This window comes from Neodiprion lecontei, chromosome 7, assembly GCF_021901455.1.
Source record: "Neodiprion lecontei isolate iyNeoLeco1 chromosome 7, iyNeoLeco1.1, whole genome shotgun sequence".
Classification (NCBI taxonomy): Eukaryota; Metazoa; Arthropoda; class Insecta; order Hymenoptera; family Diprionidae; genus Neodiprion; species Neodiprion lecontei.
The window spans coordinates 6487748-6506245 of NC_060266.1; the positions used below are offsets into that span (position 1 = coordinate 6487748).

The window sequence follows — 18498 nt, forward strand, 5'->3', positions numbered from 1 at the left end:
TAGTTCTTTTGTAGATTTTTTAATGAAACAATACAAATTTTCACGACAATCCACAATTTTTTTTATGAGAAACAATGCATGTCTACAGTTTTGTGTGAAAATAGTTTTTTGTACAAAATTATACGGAATGTTTCAATTTCTCTGAAAATTCGTAGAAAGTCGTAGAATCATTTTCACCAAGGTACACTTGATTGTTTGAAAATTAGTCTTTGTACGGATGAAATCACTTCCGTATCGTTTGTGATCATGACTTATTAAACTTCACGCAATAAATATGGCGACAGCTGGTATTACAACAAAGGTGAGAAAAACCGGTAAATTACTACCCTGTAGTTTAAATCCGTGGTTGTATTCTGAATGAAAAATAGTTAGGCTAAGGTCCGATGAACAAGTTAGAAACACATATGTGTATACGACGCTCCTCTCGAAATAACCAACCTTCTATGACCGAAGTGAGTTCTCAATGAGAGGTGTAACGTGAAGAAATTTAAAAGCAAGTTATTTATTAATAAATATTATTCGTTGTAATGTGAACTCCTGTGGGATTTTATTTGTGCCAGATTGTCGAGTAACTTTTCGAAATATACCACAATAGGTTGTTCAATAGGCTGGTTCACCAAAGAAAATTGTTTTTTTTATTTTTTTATTTTTTCAATACTACTCTCTTATAAAACTATTGTTTATGTTGAAAAACAATTCCCCTGAAAATTTCAGCAGTAGAGGTCCTGCTTTCGAGTTTTCGTTTTCGCATTGAAATAGCAATTAAAAAAAAAAAAAAAAATACTTTCCTCAACTCACCGCAGTCTCGATTTCGCGTAACAATATACATATACGAAAATAAAAAATAGCCAGAGACCGTTTTTTTAGGCAACAATATTCAGTATAAAAAAAGCTCTCCAGGTATTTCATTCGGTTTTGCATATTTTCAGAATTATTCTGTCTTGAAAATTCAAAATAGAAAAAAAATAAATGAATAAAAAAATTGAATGGTCAAAAATAATCGTATTAAATTCAAGCGTTTCAAAAATGAAAGCGACGGTTAAGGCAAGTATATTTTTTTTTCCAGTATTACTTCAATGTAAAAACGAAAATTTGAAATTGGGGCCTCTAAATCTTATACGATCGAGCTCAATGAATTTCCAGAGGATTTGTTTTTCGTCATAAACAAAACAGTTTTATCATGGAGCAGCGTTGAAAAAAGAGAAAGCCCCCCAAAAAAAAAATAAAATAAAATCTCTCTTTCTTTTCGAGTCAACGACCATATCGTACAACGTGTTTAAAAACCTATAAACACGTACCCTGTAACACACAATGGGTAAGTAAGTTCGATAAACGTAAACAAGATGGCGGCCGTTGTTACAAGTCTAATCGGTTGCGCAACCGCAAGATAAAGTTTCTCCACGCTAAATTAGACCCCGTATACGTACCTCTATACACCCCAAATATTATTCGGCTGTCGTGGACGTGAACAATAAACCGGGTGAAGAACGGAGCGAAGGACTAAGCTCGTGTGTGTTTAGAGAGTAGGTATAAAAGCGTCGGTCTACCTGCCGCACAATATAATCCGCGTACCCGTAAAATGCCATGCGTGTTTCAGTTGGACGGAGAAGAAGAAGAAAAAAAATTAAAATAATAATGGTAATGGAAAAAAAAATGAATAAATAAAAAAATGAAATAAAAAAGAAACAAAGAGGTAAACGTGCCAAGGAACGTGCTCGAATACAAACAACTGTATTACCGGCGGATGCAGATTACAATCTATCCCGCTCAAAGTTTGCATGATGGCGATTCCGCAGCTCCAAAGTGCTTCCTCGACGTTGACCTCATGGATAATTTTCCGCAATTATTAACGCCTGGCAATTCGGAGAGGTAAAATCTGCCGATACGAATAAACGCAGCGTTCACCGAACGTGAGAATGTTCAATTTGATAAGCCTGAATCAGGCTTAACTTTTTAACGTTATTTTAACGATGCATCTTTGGACAAAAAAAAAAAAACATCGTTATTTTGCAAATTTCGGATTGCTTGAAATTTAGTAAACTTTTAATACTGCGTCGATAAATTCAGATTTTGTACATTTCAGTTTTTCAGATTTTCTAAAGGTGCAATATCGTGATTTTTGTTTTAACGTTTCGATACATTAACGTTACTAACGTCAGCCTCGTTAAACTGATCCGTATAATCGCGGCTGTAGAAACAACCGTTTCCTCATTATTCAGAACCTGTTTGTATAATGCACGTGAAATGATCGCTCGATCTGAACCGATTCATCTCATTTTCATTGTATAAAAATTCAGGCAGAGTACGTTTAAAATCATAAACTATATAATATAAATCTTTCAGTATTGAAATCGTTGAAAAATCGAGGACAAATGTGTGTTTTAAACCATTTATATATCGAATCTACGGTGAACATGCCGTGGGGTCATTTTGACCCCGTGTGGCAAGCGTGAGGTTTGAGCATGCAGAGCAATATGTGAAGTATCAGAAAAACAAACGGCATTCGAGCACGTACTAGGGATCAATAAAAGCTGAATTATTATGGTAGGTTTTCGCAGTGGGTTTCTCATTGATAAATTTGAAATAACGATTTTTTTTCTCCCTCACCGGGAAAGGATGCGTAGAACGCGCAAGCTTGCGGAACAATCGATATCAGACGTAATTACAGAGAGCCCCTTGCATAATCACGTCGATCACTTACGCAGCTACACTGAGAAGAATTTCATTTGTTACAGTAACAAGAAAAAATTCAGTAAACCAGGTATCGTTAAAAAAAAAAAACTGTCTGCATATTGTTGGGATTACGAAAAACGAGGTACGCCTAACCATTTTGCGCTATCGTCGATTTTTTTTTGGTTATTGTAACGCAAAATCAGTTTGTGAGGTTTACTCGACTTTTTTAGTTAAACAAGGCTTTAACGTCAATTTATTCTTGCACAAGCATTAAAATTTCGCAACAGTTGCAAGAAAATAAAGCAACAGTGATAGTAATGAGAAAGAATAGTAACTGATACTAGACTTTCCGGTAACAGGTAGAAGACTAATTTTCATTTTCTACCTGGAACTATATTTTTCGATTACGGTAAAAATGAAAATAGTTAAGGACTGAGCGATAACCGGAAAATCTGACTTTGCACTAATTCCATCGCGTCTTTGTTCACTCTGTACAGGACTCCGTAGAATTGTTTACACCGTATCAATTCCCCAGTCGCAGGTCACAGATATTATGCATCGAACAATATCTGCCTCGAGTATAATGGACGAGGATTGGCTCAATCGAGCATGGAATAAACGAGCAATTTCCCTGTCTCGATTCAAGAATTTCACTATTTCCGTACAGCGTCGGCGGCTTGTTGTATGATCTGTAATATTACGAGTCGGTATTTCACGTGCAAACACTCCGTCATAAATGCTTGTCTGTTTCTGCTATTTTCTCTGGAGACCATGGAAATAAAATACCAACATAATTCCTGACGTGTTGGTACGCAGTGATTGAATTATACGTTTCATTTCTCAAACTGCACGCATCTCTACTTGCATAATACGTCCGAGTAAATATGCATTGTCATAAACAGAATTACGGTTTACACGAGGTAAAAAATATAATAAAGGCAACTGTATTGTGACATAATGGTATTTTTCAATTCAATATTCGCAGTGATTATTGTTAAATGTGTGAGGAATTTTTTTGAAAATAATTCACTCATATATACATTAGGTTGTAGAAAAAAAAAACCATACAGGTTCAAAAGTTCTATTTAGGTATAAAAATACGCCTGTCAAAATTTCAGTGCTTAATACTAACGTTAAAATGTTACGCATCGCACTTTTCTATTTTCCACAAGAATAACATGGGAAAAATGGTTTTTGCTTCTTCTGATTTTTATAAGAGGCTAACAATGCGTTGTAGAAAAAAATCACGTACATATTTTTGTAGAGAATTGAACGCTCTTAAAAAAGATCTGTCATCGTTTTATTATAAATCTACTCTTTCAAAAGTTATTTACAACCCTTGAATAACCTTTCAACGAATGAATTTATCAGAAAATAAGTTGGAGACCTTTTTTGAAGATCGTTCAATTCTCTGGAAAAATATGTCTGTGAATTTTCTATACGACGCATCGTTAGCTAGTTGTGAAAATGAAAAGAAACAAAAACCATTTATCCCACGTTATTGTTGTGGAAAATATAAAAATGCGATGCGCAACCTCTTAATATTAATATATCAAGAGCTGAAATTTTAACAGGCATATTTTTATACCTGATTAAAACATTGGAACCTGTTTTAATGTAAATGAAAAACAACATCTTTCTTTTTGAAACACTCTAATGTACATGATTTTAAGTCACGTGCTTTGGTAGATTTTACTGAGAAAAATATTCCTGATACAACAGTCGTTGCCACATTTGATGATTCATTTTTTTCCACGAACCCGCGTATTTTTGCGGTCAAAATTACAGATCATATGATTCGATCGATTCGCCAGCTTGAGAGTCGACCGTTAAAACATATTCTGAGACCGTTTTTCTTCCCCACGAACTTGAAACAACGATGCTGAGAATAACTAAACGTAGTTACGAACTGATCGAGCGAGCTTTTACGTCTCTCTTGACTGACCCATTCGGTTTATCGCGTATTACATACGCTCGAGATTTGACTGTTAAATTGCCAGCAAATAAGAGGTGATACTGTGCTGCTGAAAACGTTGTGGAGTCAAGAATTGTCGAGAACACGTTAAGATTCACGCGATTTCATATAAACACACGTATTGTTAGACGGCTTTCTTTCAGATCTAATTTACTTCCGGGTTTCCAAAATATCTCAAAGTAGTCTCGAAATTTTTTTTTTTTTTTTTTTCAAATATACACATCATTTTATAATAAAGATTAATTTTTCTCGACTAGTTTTCAAAGAATTCGCAAACTCGGAGTCTGGATTATAGTCAGTTTTTGAAAATTAGTAGCTATCAAGATCGTTGAATAAATATAAGGATTACGTAAAATATACCTGCAGATGATGACTTTTATGTTAATCATTGCTTGATTTCCTTCGTTCGTAAGATAAAAAAAAATCCATTGAAAGACACTGGTGTGTATGAAAATTTGAAGTCAAGGCAAATGAATTTCACTGAAAAATAGTTTTTCATTATATAGTTAGCTCAAGTACTTTCGTCTGAAATTACCGCAGAATCGTTCCTTACGCTGAAAGAAGATAAGCGTAGCTTCAGGCGGACATTCGGTTACAGAATAAAGTGCGAACGGCAAATACAAGAACGTTCCACATTTATACATATTTTTACATTTGCATGATTTTCAACAAATCGACCTATTCGCGATGTTGCACCTTAATTTGGTCGCATCTTGCAAGTACTTCAGTGACGAATAATAGATAGTAAGAGGTTTGAAAAAAAAAACGTCTGTACAAAGTTCAAGCTCGACTTTTGTTCAAGCGTTACACGCTTCAACGCTCAATAATATTCATTCATCCATCAGATAACGGGAATTACGAAGGTGAAAGAAGCTGCAGAAGTGTACATATGTATATATATATATATATATATATATATATAAGGAGACACTACGCTACCTAACTGTTAAAGATGTATCGAACTTCGATAATACTCTGCACAATACAGTCGAGTCGTTCATCCGTGGAGGAGTGGAATCAGATACCTACTTTTCATCGAATCGAATCATAGGTATGCACTGTACGAAAGAGTAAATGTATCGTGGCGGTAGAATGAGAATAGTAGAAATCATGGAAGTATCGGTGGAAAGCGTAAGGAACGAATTCAAAGCTGAAGGTCAGACGCAGGGTCATCACTCAAGACTTGTGCGTTCGATCTTTCGCCTTGGGATTGGCGAGAACAATTTCAAAGAAGCAGACTATCCTTTGACCCTAACGCTGCGAATCTCGTGTGCATAAAAACTGGTGGCGGGGTTGAAATTCCGAATTTGAAAAGTTCCAAAAGCGCCAAATTCCGATTTTTTTTTACTGTGAAACTTTAAAGTAAAGAAATCGAACTTTAAAGAACCATCAAAATTTTTAATGGTCCGAAACCCGAAGCTCAAATTTCCGAAAGGACAAAATGTTGAATGAGCTTATCAGCGACGAGTCAAAGTTCCGAAAGCGCGAAGGTGAGAAGATAAAAAAAATCTGAAACATCGAAATTTTCCAATGATCCAAGATTTTCAGTTCCGTGAAATTTCACTACTTTGATCGTTCTTTGGTTTGGATTTTCGATATTTTTGCGTTCGGAATCCTGGTTTTGCTCTATCGTTATTCAAATTTTCGTAAACTTGAATTCCGATACTTTGTGCCGTCGGTTTTCCGACCATTCGAAACTTTGTTGTTTATCCAAAGTTTTATTTCCTTACTTCAAGTTTCGCCACCGAACAATTTCAAAATTAGGTTCTTTCGGAACTTTTCAAACCCTGCATGAAAAATCTTTGCGTAGAAACAGAAATATCGATTCAAGTAACTTGAACAAAATTTTCGGCCACTCACTAGCTAGTAAATTTCCAGGTGAATTAATGATGTTCAATAAAATGGATCATACTACAAAAAAATTCATAACTCACTGAAGTTTCATTATTTTGTGCTGTAAATTGACCAAGCAACTATCAAGACACAGATATTCAAGCAGGCAAAAAAAAAAAAAACTCGGAGATGCTACGCGTTGAAAAAAAGGGATCTATTTGTGTGGATAAGAACAGGGTTGCAAATAATGCATTACTTTTTTAATTGCATTAGTGTTTTCGTTAACACATTAAATTTGATGTTTCAATGGAAATTATTTCGATTGAATCGTTAAATTTAATGTTTTAATGGAAATTGTTTCCATTCAATTATTAAATTTAATGTTTTAATGGAAATTTTGTCCACCACATCATTACATTTAATGGAAAATATTTCCATTAAATTATTAACATAGAAATAAAAGGATGAAAAAAGAAGGGAAATATTGAGTGAAACTGCGAGGGCATTTTACCAAGGTGTTGTTTTTTTTGTTGCCATGTAAGAGCTATTTATTTTGATAAAGCTTTTCCAGCAGTGCCAAGTTGAATCCGAATCGGCTCTTTTGTACGAGGAAAGAAAAATTCTTGACTCGTTTTCGAAGCGAAAAAAAAAGAAACAAACACGTGGCCTTAAAAATGAAAGCTTCTAAGGTCAAATGAGAAAAGTAAGATATTCTTTTCAATCGATTGATCTGAACAGTAAAATTTTGAAATCGCGATATTCCTTTGGTGTGAATCAGGGTTGCAAATTTTTTAATGAAAAAGTAATGCATTAACCATTACTTTTTCAATTCATAATGGAAATAATTTCCATCGCAACATTAAATTTAATGCAGTGGAAATAATATCCATTAAAACGTTAAATTCAATGTTTTAGTGGGAATAATATCCATTAAATCGTTAAATTTAATGCTGTAATGGAAATTATTTTCATTATGAATTGAAAAAGTAATGGTTAATGCATTACGTTTTCATGAAATAATTTGCAACACTGGATAAAAATGAATATTTGGTAAACGGATAAAGTAACAATTTTTACGATATTTCATTAATCATCTTGGATCAAACAAGATTATTCCGGATGTTTGACCCCGGCTTACAGAACAAGGGTTAACCTTCCTGCAGAGGAATAAATAACATCGGCTATGTGACGAAGGACCAACAGCTGTAATAGGATCCAACAAAGAGTGGAAACCAGAGACACTGAAGAGAGGTTGTTCTTCTCGAGTCAGATACTACCGGGTCCATTGATACAAGAGGAAATCATCCATCAAGGTGGTAAAATTTTTGGTAGCGAATTTCGTCCCGAAGTTTCATACTTATGCAACACCAAACATGCAACGTCGTAGCTCATCGCTAATTCAGGTCCTCGTCAGAGCGTCTAGTGGCCTCGGCACTCTTCTCTCTTTTTTCTTTTTTTTTGTATTTCCACCCTCTTTTCTCCGCTCTCGTTTCACCGACCCCTTTCTCCTTTCACTCGCCTTCACTGCCGTTCCGCCAGACGAAGGTGCACCCCGTGAACAAGGTCTACACACCACGCGAACCTATCTACGACCCACTTAACGACCACCCTGCACTCATAAATCAGCCCTCCCTGCAACATCGAGCATACGGTGTACGGGATAAAACAATGCACCCTGTATTAGGCGGACCGAAAATATCGTCGAAGTATTTTTTCGATCGACCGGAAGTTGGTGAAAATATTACTGATCCAGTTATGTCAAAACTCGACCAACTTTGACGACTGATATACGTTTTTTTTTAGTTCCAAGTGATCCCTGTGAAACATTTCTTAGTCTGAAAAACAATGTAAGATTAACTTATTTATTTCAAAAATAGTCTCCTACGTGTAAACGAATGGTCGATATTCGTAGTTTTCCACGAAAACAAGCATTTTATAGCCAATCTACCACGAAAATCCGAATGCCAATTTTTGCACAAACTTAATGCGCACCAAACAACTTTACAGTATTTTTTCAAAATTTTTATCGTTGGTTTTATCTGTCCGCCATATTGGTTCTGCCATTTTTAATTTTAGATTCTCGAGTTCAGATTCGTAATCAGTGACCCCAAAAACCATGTAACATTGAGTTTTATCAAAGTCAAATAACGTTTTGAAATTGTGTCCGCCATATTGGATCCGCCCTTTTCAATTTTCAACTTTCGGCTTCAGAATCTTAATTTAATAATCGTTCCTAAAAGCCCATTAATGCAAAACTTCAAGTGAACCTCATTTAAGGAAAAATGTATGCATGAAAGGGAAAATCGGGATTTTCTTTTTTTTGTTATGCTAAAAATGTGAATACGTAAGTTATTAACTTGAATTCAGATGTTACCTGAGATCACTTCTAATCGAATTAATTTAATTACTTATTCACTGACAGAAATAAATAAATGTCTTTCGACTCAAGTATTTTTCCGCATAAAATAGATCTCGCAACAGCGCATCCAACAGCTGTACGTTGTTGGTGCCAGAGTTTCGTTGAATTTCATTCATAAATTTACAAAACGAGTAATTAAACAACTCAATTTAGACACAACGTAAGATTTTCTGAGAAATAAAAAAAAAAAAAACAAATTATAAAATGGAAACAAAGTTTTTTTAACCGACGTTCTCATACTTTCACGAGTCAGATGCGTCATTCATTTTCAAGTATGGATGAGTAATGTTTTCGGAAATTTTCGATCATTGAGATTAGAATATTTACAAAACTACACGTCAGTATACGTTTCTTCGTAATTTTTGCGTAATCTACGAAAATTGATTAATATAAATTATAATTTTTTGTACTTTTATCTTCAGCAGTTGTAGTTGAATTGTATAAAACAATGTGCGTTTCACACGATGTATCCTATTGACTGTATGTTAGATATACAATTTTTAATAATTAATTACACAAAACCTACACGTCGGATATTTCTCAAAAAATTATTTCATACGTATTCATTAGCGAGTAATAAAATAACAAAAATTCAGCTTTTTATAATCACATTGCTCTAATTTCAGAACAATTTCAAGATATAAGTCGACGAAACTGCGACGGATGGAAAATCTGATCGAATTATCTGATAAAATTTTCATAAATATTCTACTTTATCAAATTCTCCAAATTTCGATGGTTTGAATCAAACTCACGGGGCATTACCGTAAAATCATTATCTACTTCATCCTTTCAACTTTCGTGAATCATCAGTTTTCAAGAAATAGTGATGGAATCGAAGCCTCGGGGCAAAGTTTTAAAAATAAGGAAATGAACAGCCTTGTTGATGAAAGAGATCAAGTCGCATACGGTGGGTATAGAAATACAAGCCGAGAAAAATAACGATATGACTGTGGTTGAGTTTGAGGTCGTGAGTTCGAGATAAAAACTGCTGCTGATCTAACCGCAAGATTTCAGAATTGAAGGTTGTAACAACTTGTGCCAGAGATTTAAAATCGTAGCAGCATGCGAAATATTCGTCGAGTCCATTACGCAACGGGAAGTCATATTTTGACTACATCCGTCAAACTCTCTTGACCGGATATCTTCCCCGGAATTTTGGCAAGTCAATTATCCGCATCAGACGTGTTCGTTTGCAATTTTTAAAATTTAAATCATCCAGCGCAGTGGTTTACGATGAAAAATTTTCAAAGTGTCGAAAAAAGTGTTGGATAAGATTACGGTACTTTTAAATTAAGATAACCTTAATATATTGTAAATTTTCTAACGTATTATCACACTAATTGAAAACTGAACGCTTGGATATGAAATGAAACAAGAAACTAAAATTTGAAAGGATCAATTCGAATTATTATATTAGTGTTACGTTTTTTAACGTTCAACAAATAAATTTCAAACAACTCTCAGTGCCATCGATCGGTATACCTAATTCATTATGAGTGTTGAATACAAAGTTTATAGAGATCCAACGATCCTTGGATCTAGATTACTCAATTTTCATACAACTTTGATTTATGCATTTGATGGATTCTTAATAACACGTCCGATTTTGGCACGCCTAAGCAGATTCTTTTCGCTCGTCATAGAAAATCGTAAGGAAACTCGTTTTTAATACGGACTAAAAATTTCGTTCTAATTACTAATCTTCGTATAATATTATATATCATATATATATGCAGACAAATTTGTTTCCTGAATGTATCTTGTGAGTTAAAGATTCAACAAAGTTCCTTTACCAGTGTAATTCAAAGAAGTGTTATAAACATAGCCGAAAACTTATTTTCAATTTTTCTGGCTCGAAGCCGGCAATATAATTGAAACGCATTTTGGTCTTTTTGAAGTGAAACGATAAATACGCAATGTCAGGAATAATCGTATTAAGTTGATTCGTTGGACTGAAGAATCTCAAAAACACAACAATATATTATTTTTGAAACGTTCCAAACCGATGAATCAACTTTCTGCAGTCAAGATAGAATAGATGAAATAAAAACGACACAAATTAAAACTTTATCGACAAGATACCGGTAAACTGTTCAATCGATGACGATGATCTGGTGAAATAAAAATGTTCAGCCTGCTTTTGCATCTGCAGGAATTATAGTCGTGAAAAATGTGTTAAGAGAAAGAGAAAGAGAGAGAGAAAAGAAAACACACATAACACGAGGTGGGTAAAAAAACAAGAAATGATAACAAAGAAAAACTCCGTGCTTCTGGAAACCATTTTTCCTTCCTGCAGTTGTACTCTATAAACGTGTGCCTTTTATAACAAAGACTAAAAAGCACTTGCCGGTGGTGAGGATTGCCATATACGAAACAAACAGTCGGCAGTAGAATCGTCCTTACTCATTCTCTCGACTAGTGGAACGTTTATCAGCGATGGTTTGAAAAGTATCAAATAAACTCGTAAGGTGCCTCCTTTCCCCAACGTACGGAGGGCAGAGGTAAGGAGAACTATCTGTGTCTATAAAAAGTGTCCATAAAATAGAGTACACTTAAGATCTCGTTGCTGTAGGAAAAATTTTGACATTTAAAAGAGATAGCCGATCAGATTTAATTCTGATTGCTTATTAACGCCATTATGGTGACTTGTTGAACCACTAAGGTAAGTGTAACGGTCATTGACACGTTCGGACCCAATTCTTGACCCTTTTATTTTCAAAAATTATAAATTAGCCGTACAGATTATGAATTTATCAACGACTAAAGCCAATTACCAGAGAGTTAGGCACTGGAAATTTATTTTTTGGTAATTTTAGAACTAAGGATCAGACGGATGTAATCAAAAAAGATCAATCATTGGAAGAGGGTCAATAACTGGTACACTCACCTTATCCGTATCTTTTTTCGTGGACACTTTTTTCAGTTGAAAATCCATATGGGATATTTCTCCTTACCCTCCACCCTCCGGATCCCAACCAAAGAATGCCCGCTATACCTTGCCAGAGTAAGAGAGTTCCTATATGACTTACGACAGAGTTGTTGGAACAGAGCCCTGATCGCGGACGTTGAACGGTGCCGCATACCGCGGGTCGAAAGAACAATTAAGCATTTTATTTATAAATCGCGATTCATGAACAGACTGGTCAACAGAGGATGCGTGTATTCGTAGACTAGCCGCGAATCCAATGAATCATGGGTTTAAATAACATTCCGTAGTGGGATACAGCATCTTCGTACCTGCACGGAATAGCTATGTAAACATGTTCTACACTAATACCTTATACTTGTGGGTTTGACTAAGGGAGAAAATAAATATATATGAGGCATTCCACGTCACTCGTCTTTACCCTGTGATTTTCGAAACTCATCTCAATAGCACATAAATTGATTTCTGTGAAACAAGAACGAAACACATTTTAAAGCAAAACTCGGAATGGGACCTCGATTTTTCCTATTTTTTCTTTTTAATCAATTTTTGTACACATTTTTTTTTATAGCATTTTCTATTCTTATACCTCTTAAAAATCTATTATAAAATTTTGAAACAAATCGTGAGTGTATTTTAGAACCGGAGAAGTAATAAAAAAAAAAAAAATCCGTCATTAAATCAGAGACGCGGTACGTGTTAAGATAGATTTTTAACAGGTGTGAAAATAAAAAAACCGATTTAAAAAGCGTCAACATTTTTCATTTCGGAAACCAAATGTGTTTGTGATCTGGATTCAAAAAGTCATAGGGTTAATACGAGTGGTTAAAAAAATTCGAAATTTTTTTTGGAACCTTTTCGAGGGCTCGTACGAACGTGGGAAAAATCCTTGGTGAAATAAAAAAATGTCATGGTCAACCGTTTATCGAGTTGGCATGGAATGCCCTGTACGTACCTACAGTATGCATGTTTATATTTACACACACCTGATAAACATATAATGCGTTGCATTTGGCGCTCAAGTTTAAAAATATACAACCGCGTCACACGGCAAAACTCTAAAAACATTTGACACGTGCTCTTATAGAACGGATTCCCGGCACGCAAATCTTCAGCTCACTGCGCCCGTTATACTTTTCGATTTAGGTCTACGGCTTGCTTTACTTTGGGATATTCGAATCGTCGAAAACTTTCTGACAACTCTATCGTCGGAGGTATAAATACGCTACTTTAATTTGTCTGACGGTATCAGAGGTTGTAATTAGATGAGAAATCGTTCCATCCGAATTGTTTCACTTTGTCAACCTACAACGAAAGATGTCGTGTCATCTACTCTCCATTATAAACATTTTCAGTTTCAGATTTGTGAGAGAAAAATTTGTAGACAAAAAAGGGTACCTGGTTCTTGCTCTCGATTTGTGACGTACGATACCTGTCTTTGAATAATTCAAACTCTATATCAGATAGAAAGGATTCCTAGAAATAAAAATTTACTCATACCTTGTACCGCATTTAAATAACTCGAGTAAAGTTTAAAGTGTCAATTTCTGAACAATCCGAGACTGAGATATCAAGATTCCTGTAATGATCATTGGTCTAATTCGCTAAGAAATTCAAGAAATCTGTCTGTACCGTAAAAGTCTGTCCTAATGTAAGCACCAGTACGTGCTTTGAATATATAATACACGCTAAGGACCCTGTATTGCGATAAAGATGTAGTGAGACATTTTTCCAGACCGACCAGACAATAATGAATAAGCAAAATTGAATCGGTTTATATTTGTCAGAGATTTAACGCGCGTTGAGAGAATTTGAATACACTGCTCGAAGGAGAACGACACTTCACGTCAGTATGCGGTAAACGTAAAACGTAATTTGTGAATTAAGGTCTCGAATTATCATTATCACTATGATAAAAATACGGCGTATGCATGGTTGTGTAAGTCTTCAAACTTGATTCATGGTTTAGCTCACGTAAAATACGTTATTTTTAACCATTCTTGTGATTACGTGGCATTTCGAATGACTTGTCTTGACCTGAAACGAATGTTGAGAACAATTATCATCATACTTTTCTTTCGACGCGACAGTCGGGAAACATTGTCTTCCACAAGGGATCGAAAGAAGGGTAAAACGTGTACGAAAATATCAATTTCATAGTGAGATCGTGGATTCGATTATCCCGTCAATCATTAATTCCGATGTCATCCTTGTGAACTTGCCAAGGTGTACAACGCCAGGGATGACAAGGTGAGTTCCGCATAGAACGGAACAGAACGAATGGAAAGGAAGAGACGGAAAAGCGGAACGGGGAAAGCAGTGCATAGAGAAGACACGTTGGTATGTATAGGAAGAGCACAACGGTAAAATTGTAGCTGTCGAGCTGTGTAGCTAGGGAACTGCGGCAGTACGGTATTGGCTACCTGCCATGGATCTACCCTCCCTTCCTGCCGCTTTTCGCCGCCTACCCTCTCTGCCACTGTTCTCTTTCTCCCTCGGCATCACCACTACCACTACCACTACCACTACCAACAGCAGCAGCAGCAGCAGTGGCACTGCCACTTACCCTTTGGCCTACTCGTCCCGTCATACCCAATACCCAGCGACCCAGGACCATAGAACCTCGAATCCATTCACCTGTCTCTGATGCCCAGCTGAACTGTTTCGTGTTAAAGACAAAGAGGGCACGACTTATCACGTTCAGGATGCGTCATTCGGCACCTGCACGAACCTTGTCCAATCGCAGGACTGATTATATATGGAATTCAAAATGTTCTGCACCACCTATTGAACAGCGACCTGCACCGGCTTGTACCCTTACATAATTTTCGTTCTTCCGCTTCGCCGTTTCGTCGATTTATCACATCGAGATTCCAAGTTTAGAGAGAGGCGGAGAGGAAGATAGAGATAGCGAAAAATGGACTGACAGCGAGGCCGTCGAATGCTTGACTTGCGTGGGCGTGCACCATTCGCACATTGGGCAACTCGTACAGGAAATCTTCAAAGACGTCAACGAACGGAGATATTGTACTAGGATTTGATGTCGGTTAGATGAACCGGTTATTCAATGCGGAACGTAGAAAAGTGAACAAGTTTTTCTTTATCGATGCTTGGCATCGTTCTGGTATTGTAGCGCGTTATGTTCAGTTCTAGAAAAACTTGGTATTAACCGAATGTAAAAAGCAATTCCAACCGTCAGCAGTCTATGAACAAGAATATTGAGCTGCCAGATGATACTTCCAAACTTACACTGTCATTTGAAAAACGCCGGTATGACGGTACGCTGTGAATAATCTAGAGATGATGACAACAAGCGTAAAACACACTGTTATTAAATTGTTTTGTTTTCCTCGTATATTTCGTCTCATACGCCAATTGAGAGTATATTATTCCTCAAGGACAATTAGCCCGTACGGGTAAAATTTCACCGAGGCTCATCCGAGTGGATGATTATGCTGTAACGAGTATCCGCACTGCAGCTACGGCAAGATCAACCCACTATGGAAATCCTCATTGGTACTCGAAACCACTACTGCGGATACCATCTCGCACCTGCCCATTTGTATTTCGTAAACATTAGTACACCCTGAGGACAGATCAATAAGTAAGTACGGTATTGTCACGACAAGTTTTACCCAATTCACTCGACGCCGGCTTATTGATGAAATCTAGATTTGAAATGCGGCATTATACTAGACTATGACAGATGATGAGTTACTGTCGACAACGCATAATTTCAAGTTCCATGATATCGCATACTACTCATTTCATAATAGACAAGGTGGATAAAGATCAAGGTGAAAGGTGGAAGCTGGAACCTGATTGGATATGTGTACAAGATCACGTTTGCTTGCATTAAATCCGTGAAGAACCTTGAAGTGGGATATGAGTTGACGTGGAAAAGGGTGACCGGTTAGCGTTTGGCGTAAAGGACGTACCTCGTGCAGAGGAGGACAGGAATCTATATATCCAGGTAGGGCGCAACGCCGCAAAGGGGATAGTTCAAAGCCTCGGAGGGTTGGGTGGATGGAAGAAGAAGAAGAAGAAGAAGAAGGAGAGGAGGAGGAGGAAGAAGAAATAGGAAAGACGAAAGAGGGTGAGAGAAACGAGGTAGCAGGCGCAGCGTCGTACCTCGTGTCGCCGTGTTCCTCCGCACCATTCCGGTGGGGGCGTAGTTCCTGCCTCGGTTTGAGGACAGGGGTCAGCCCCCATTTTTCGATGAACTCGATGCGGGAAATCTTGGCGCTTCGTGGCGGTTACGAGAGGGGGCTTCTCCCCCCCTCGATCCCCATGCCCACTGGCATCCACTGGCCTCCCACGACCCCTTCGCACCCGCAGCCACCAAAATGGCCGCTGCCTCTAGCCCTCCACCGTCACCTCGAGGTCACCTCGTGCGGGCGGCAGGATTACAGGTAATACTGGAGGTCGGAGGCGGCGCCCTTTTCCCCGATAACCCGCAGCCTTCCACGGGGCATCGCGCGTTCCCTCTAATTATAGACTGCCGGGTTCCCTTGTCGCCGCGCGAACGTCACCGCCTGCACCACGACCACCGACACCACAACCACTGACACGACAACCCGCACCACAACGGCGAACAGCACTGCTGGTTCTGCTGGTTATGCTGCTTCTCCTGCTTCCGCTGCTGCTGCTGCTGCTTCCCCGTGCAGACGGGGATGAAAAAACCGCCCCGTCGCACCCCGTCACGCCGACAACGACCACTCGCTGCTCGCTCACTGAGCCTGCACCGCACAACCCGACAACTGCAGACAACACCACCAGGCGCCTACAACGAACGCTAGCTTTCATCTGAACCGAGCACTCTGCACCTTCTTCTTCGGCCGCCACCCCCCCCACCCGCGACTCTCTTTGACTGCACTCTTTGGACGGATATGCAGCGCGCTGCCTGCGCGGAGACAGACCACCACCTCCGTTCCACGGACACCCGTCTCCCGCGAACACACACCGACCGACCGTCTCTCGAGGCTGCGTACGCTTTCGAGCTTTTCCGAAGCTGCGGGTACGTGCCGCTGTCTGCTAGCCCGAGCTGCGCGCGCCGCCGCCGCCGCTGTTGCTGCTGCCGCTGCTGCCACTGCCTCTCGAGTTCTTCTCCGCCGACCCCCACCCGACCCTCCCCTAGCCGCCTTGACGCGAGGCTCACGCACGCCCTACCATCACGGCTATCACGGCTGCCGGCTCCACACCAGCGCCGGTGCACCGTTGCTCCGCCGCCTTGCCTTACACCTTCGCAAGCTCGCCGCGCCGGCCGACGGAGGCGCCACCCTCGTTGAAAGCTGACGGATGGATGCGCACGCGGCGCAAGCTCGCCGGCCGCCTGCCACCACCTTTTTACGCGCCGAACTCGCTTTCTCGGCAGTGGCGTGTCCGCTGTTCACCGGATCCTGCCCACCGACACGCCAGGCTCGTAAGCCTCGCTTAAGTAACCAAGCAAGAGAGTAACGCGACTACTCAGATAATTCGTACCCCTCGATAAACCGAATCTCATCACGCGGTCAAGCCGCACAGACGACACCTTAGCCTACTTTTATTTCGCATCCCATCTTTTGTAGGTCGTTCACACGAGACAAATAACAAATATATTTGAATCTAGAGAATAAGAAATCGGATTCATCCGAGTTATTCTGCAGAGGGGCCCCGGAGATCGAGGCACGCCGATGAGCCGAGCAGCAATCGTGAGGGTTCGTGCATCCCCGTAAATGCGCCACCCATGCGCCGGGGGCGAAGCGACGAAACTCGGATGCTCGTTCCTCTCCGTCTTTGAAGCGTGGCGCTGCGACGGGCCATTTCCGCCAACCGGGTACCACTCCTTCATTTTCATCCCTCTGCAGGTATCCACCGACGACACCCCTGATCAGAGCGTGGTCCGCATCGCCGGCTCTAACATGTATGCCTGCATGCCGATAACTCTCTCACTCCCCCTGTCTCCCTCTCTTTCCCCCCCCCCCCTCCCTCTCTCTCTCTCTCTGTCTCTCTCTCTTTCCCTCTATCGTCCTGGCTTGGCGAGGACGTCGGCCTACGGGATCCGTTACGCGATGCGAAGGACGTGGGGCATGTGGCAGCATTGCAGTGACGGCATTGATCCCGAGGACTCGGGGAAGGGGGTGAGGAGGGTGAGCAGGGGTGAGGGTGGAGGGTGCCAGAGACAAGGCCGCAGCGACGATGCTCGTCCCTCTCTTCCGCGCTTCCCGCTCTTCGTCGCCTCCCTCTCGTGAACCACGAGCAATCAATACGCCCCTCTTCTCTTTCAACTTCACCGACACTACCATCTCTCCACCCTCCGTCGCATCATGGCTTGCCTCCTCTGTCAGTGTGTATCCTCACACAATCGTCGAGTCAGCTGATCAGACCCCCGTCTCCTTGTCCCTCTCTCTTCGCCAGCCTCTATCGGGCGTACTGGCTAACGCTCGCATCACCATGAAGCCAAGGTCCTTAACGGGCCCCGTTCACGCTCTGCACCCTCGAGTGCAACCGTCGAGGAAACCATGGGACGTCCTTGTGCCACCAATTTGCTACTTCTGCTCTTTGGGCCAGACGCGCACGAAACTACCCTCCACTTCAACTCTCGATCATGCTTCCATGGGCGTCGGAACGAGCAGCACAAATTAGGTCCTACCCTTCTATTCTAGTTCGAGTTACCATTGCTAAAAAGGA

General features: G+C 39.7%; 1 protein-coding gene across 12 annotated transcripts in view; it reads right to left on the bottom strand.

Annotated features, from left to right (window-relative positions):
• The window catches only part of LOC107227889 (potassium voltage-gated channel protein Shaker), a 259093-nt gene that overhangs the window by 27737 nt on the left and 212858 nt on the right, over nucleotides 1–18498 (bottom strand). The gene's annotated exons all lie outside the window — the stretch shown is intronic.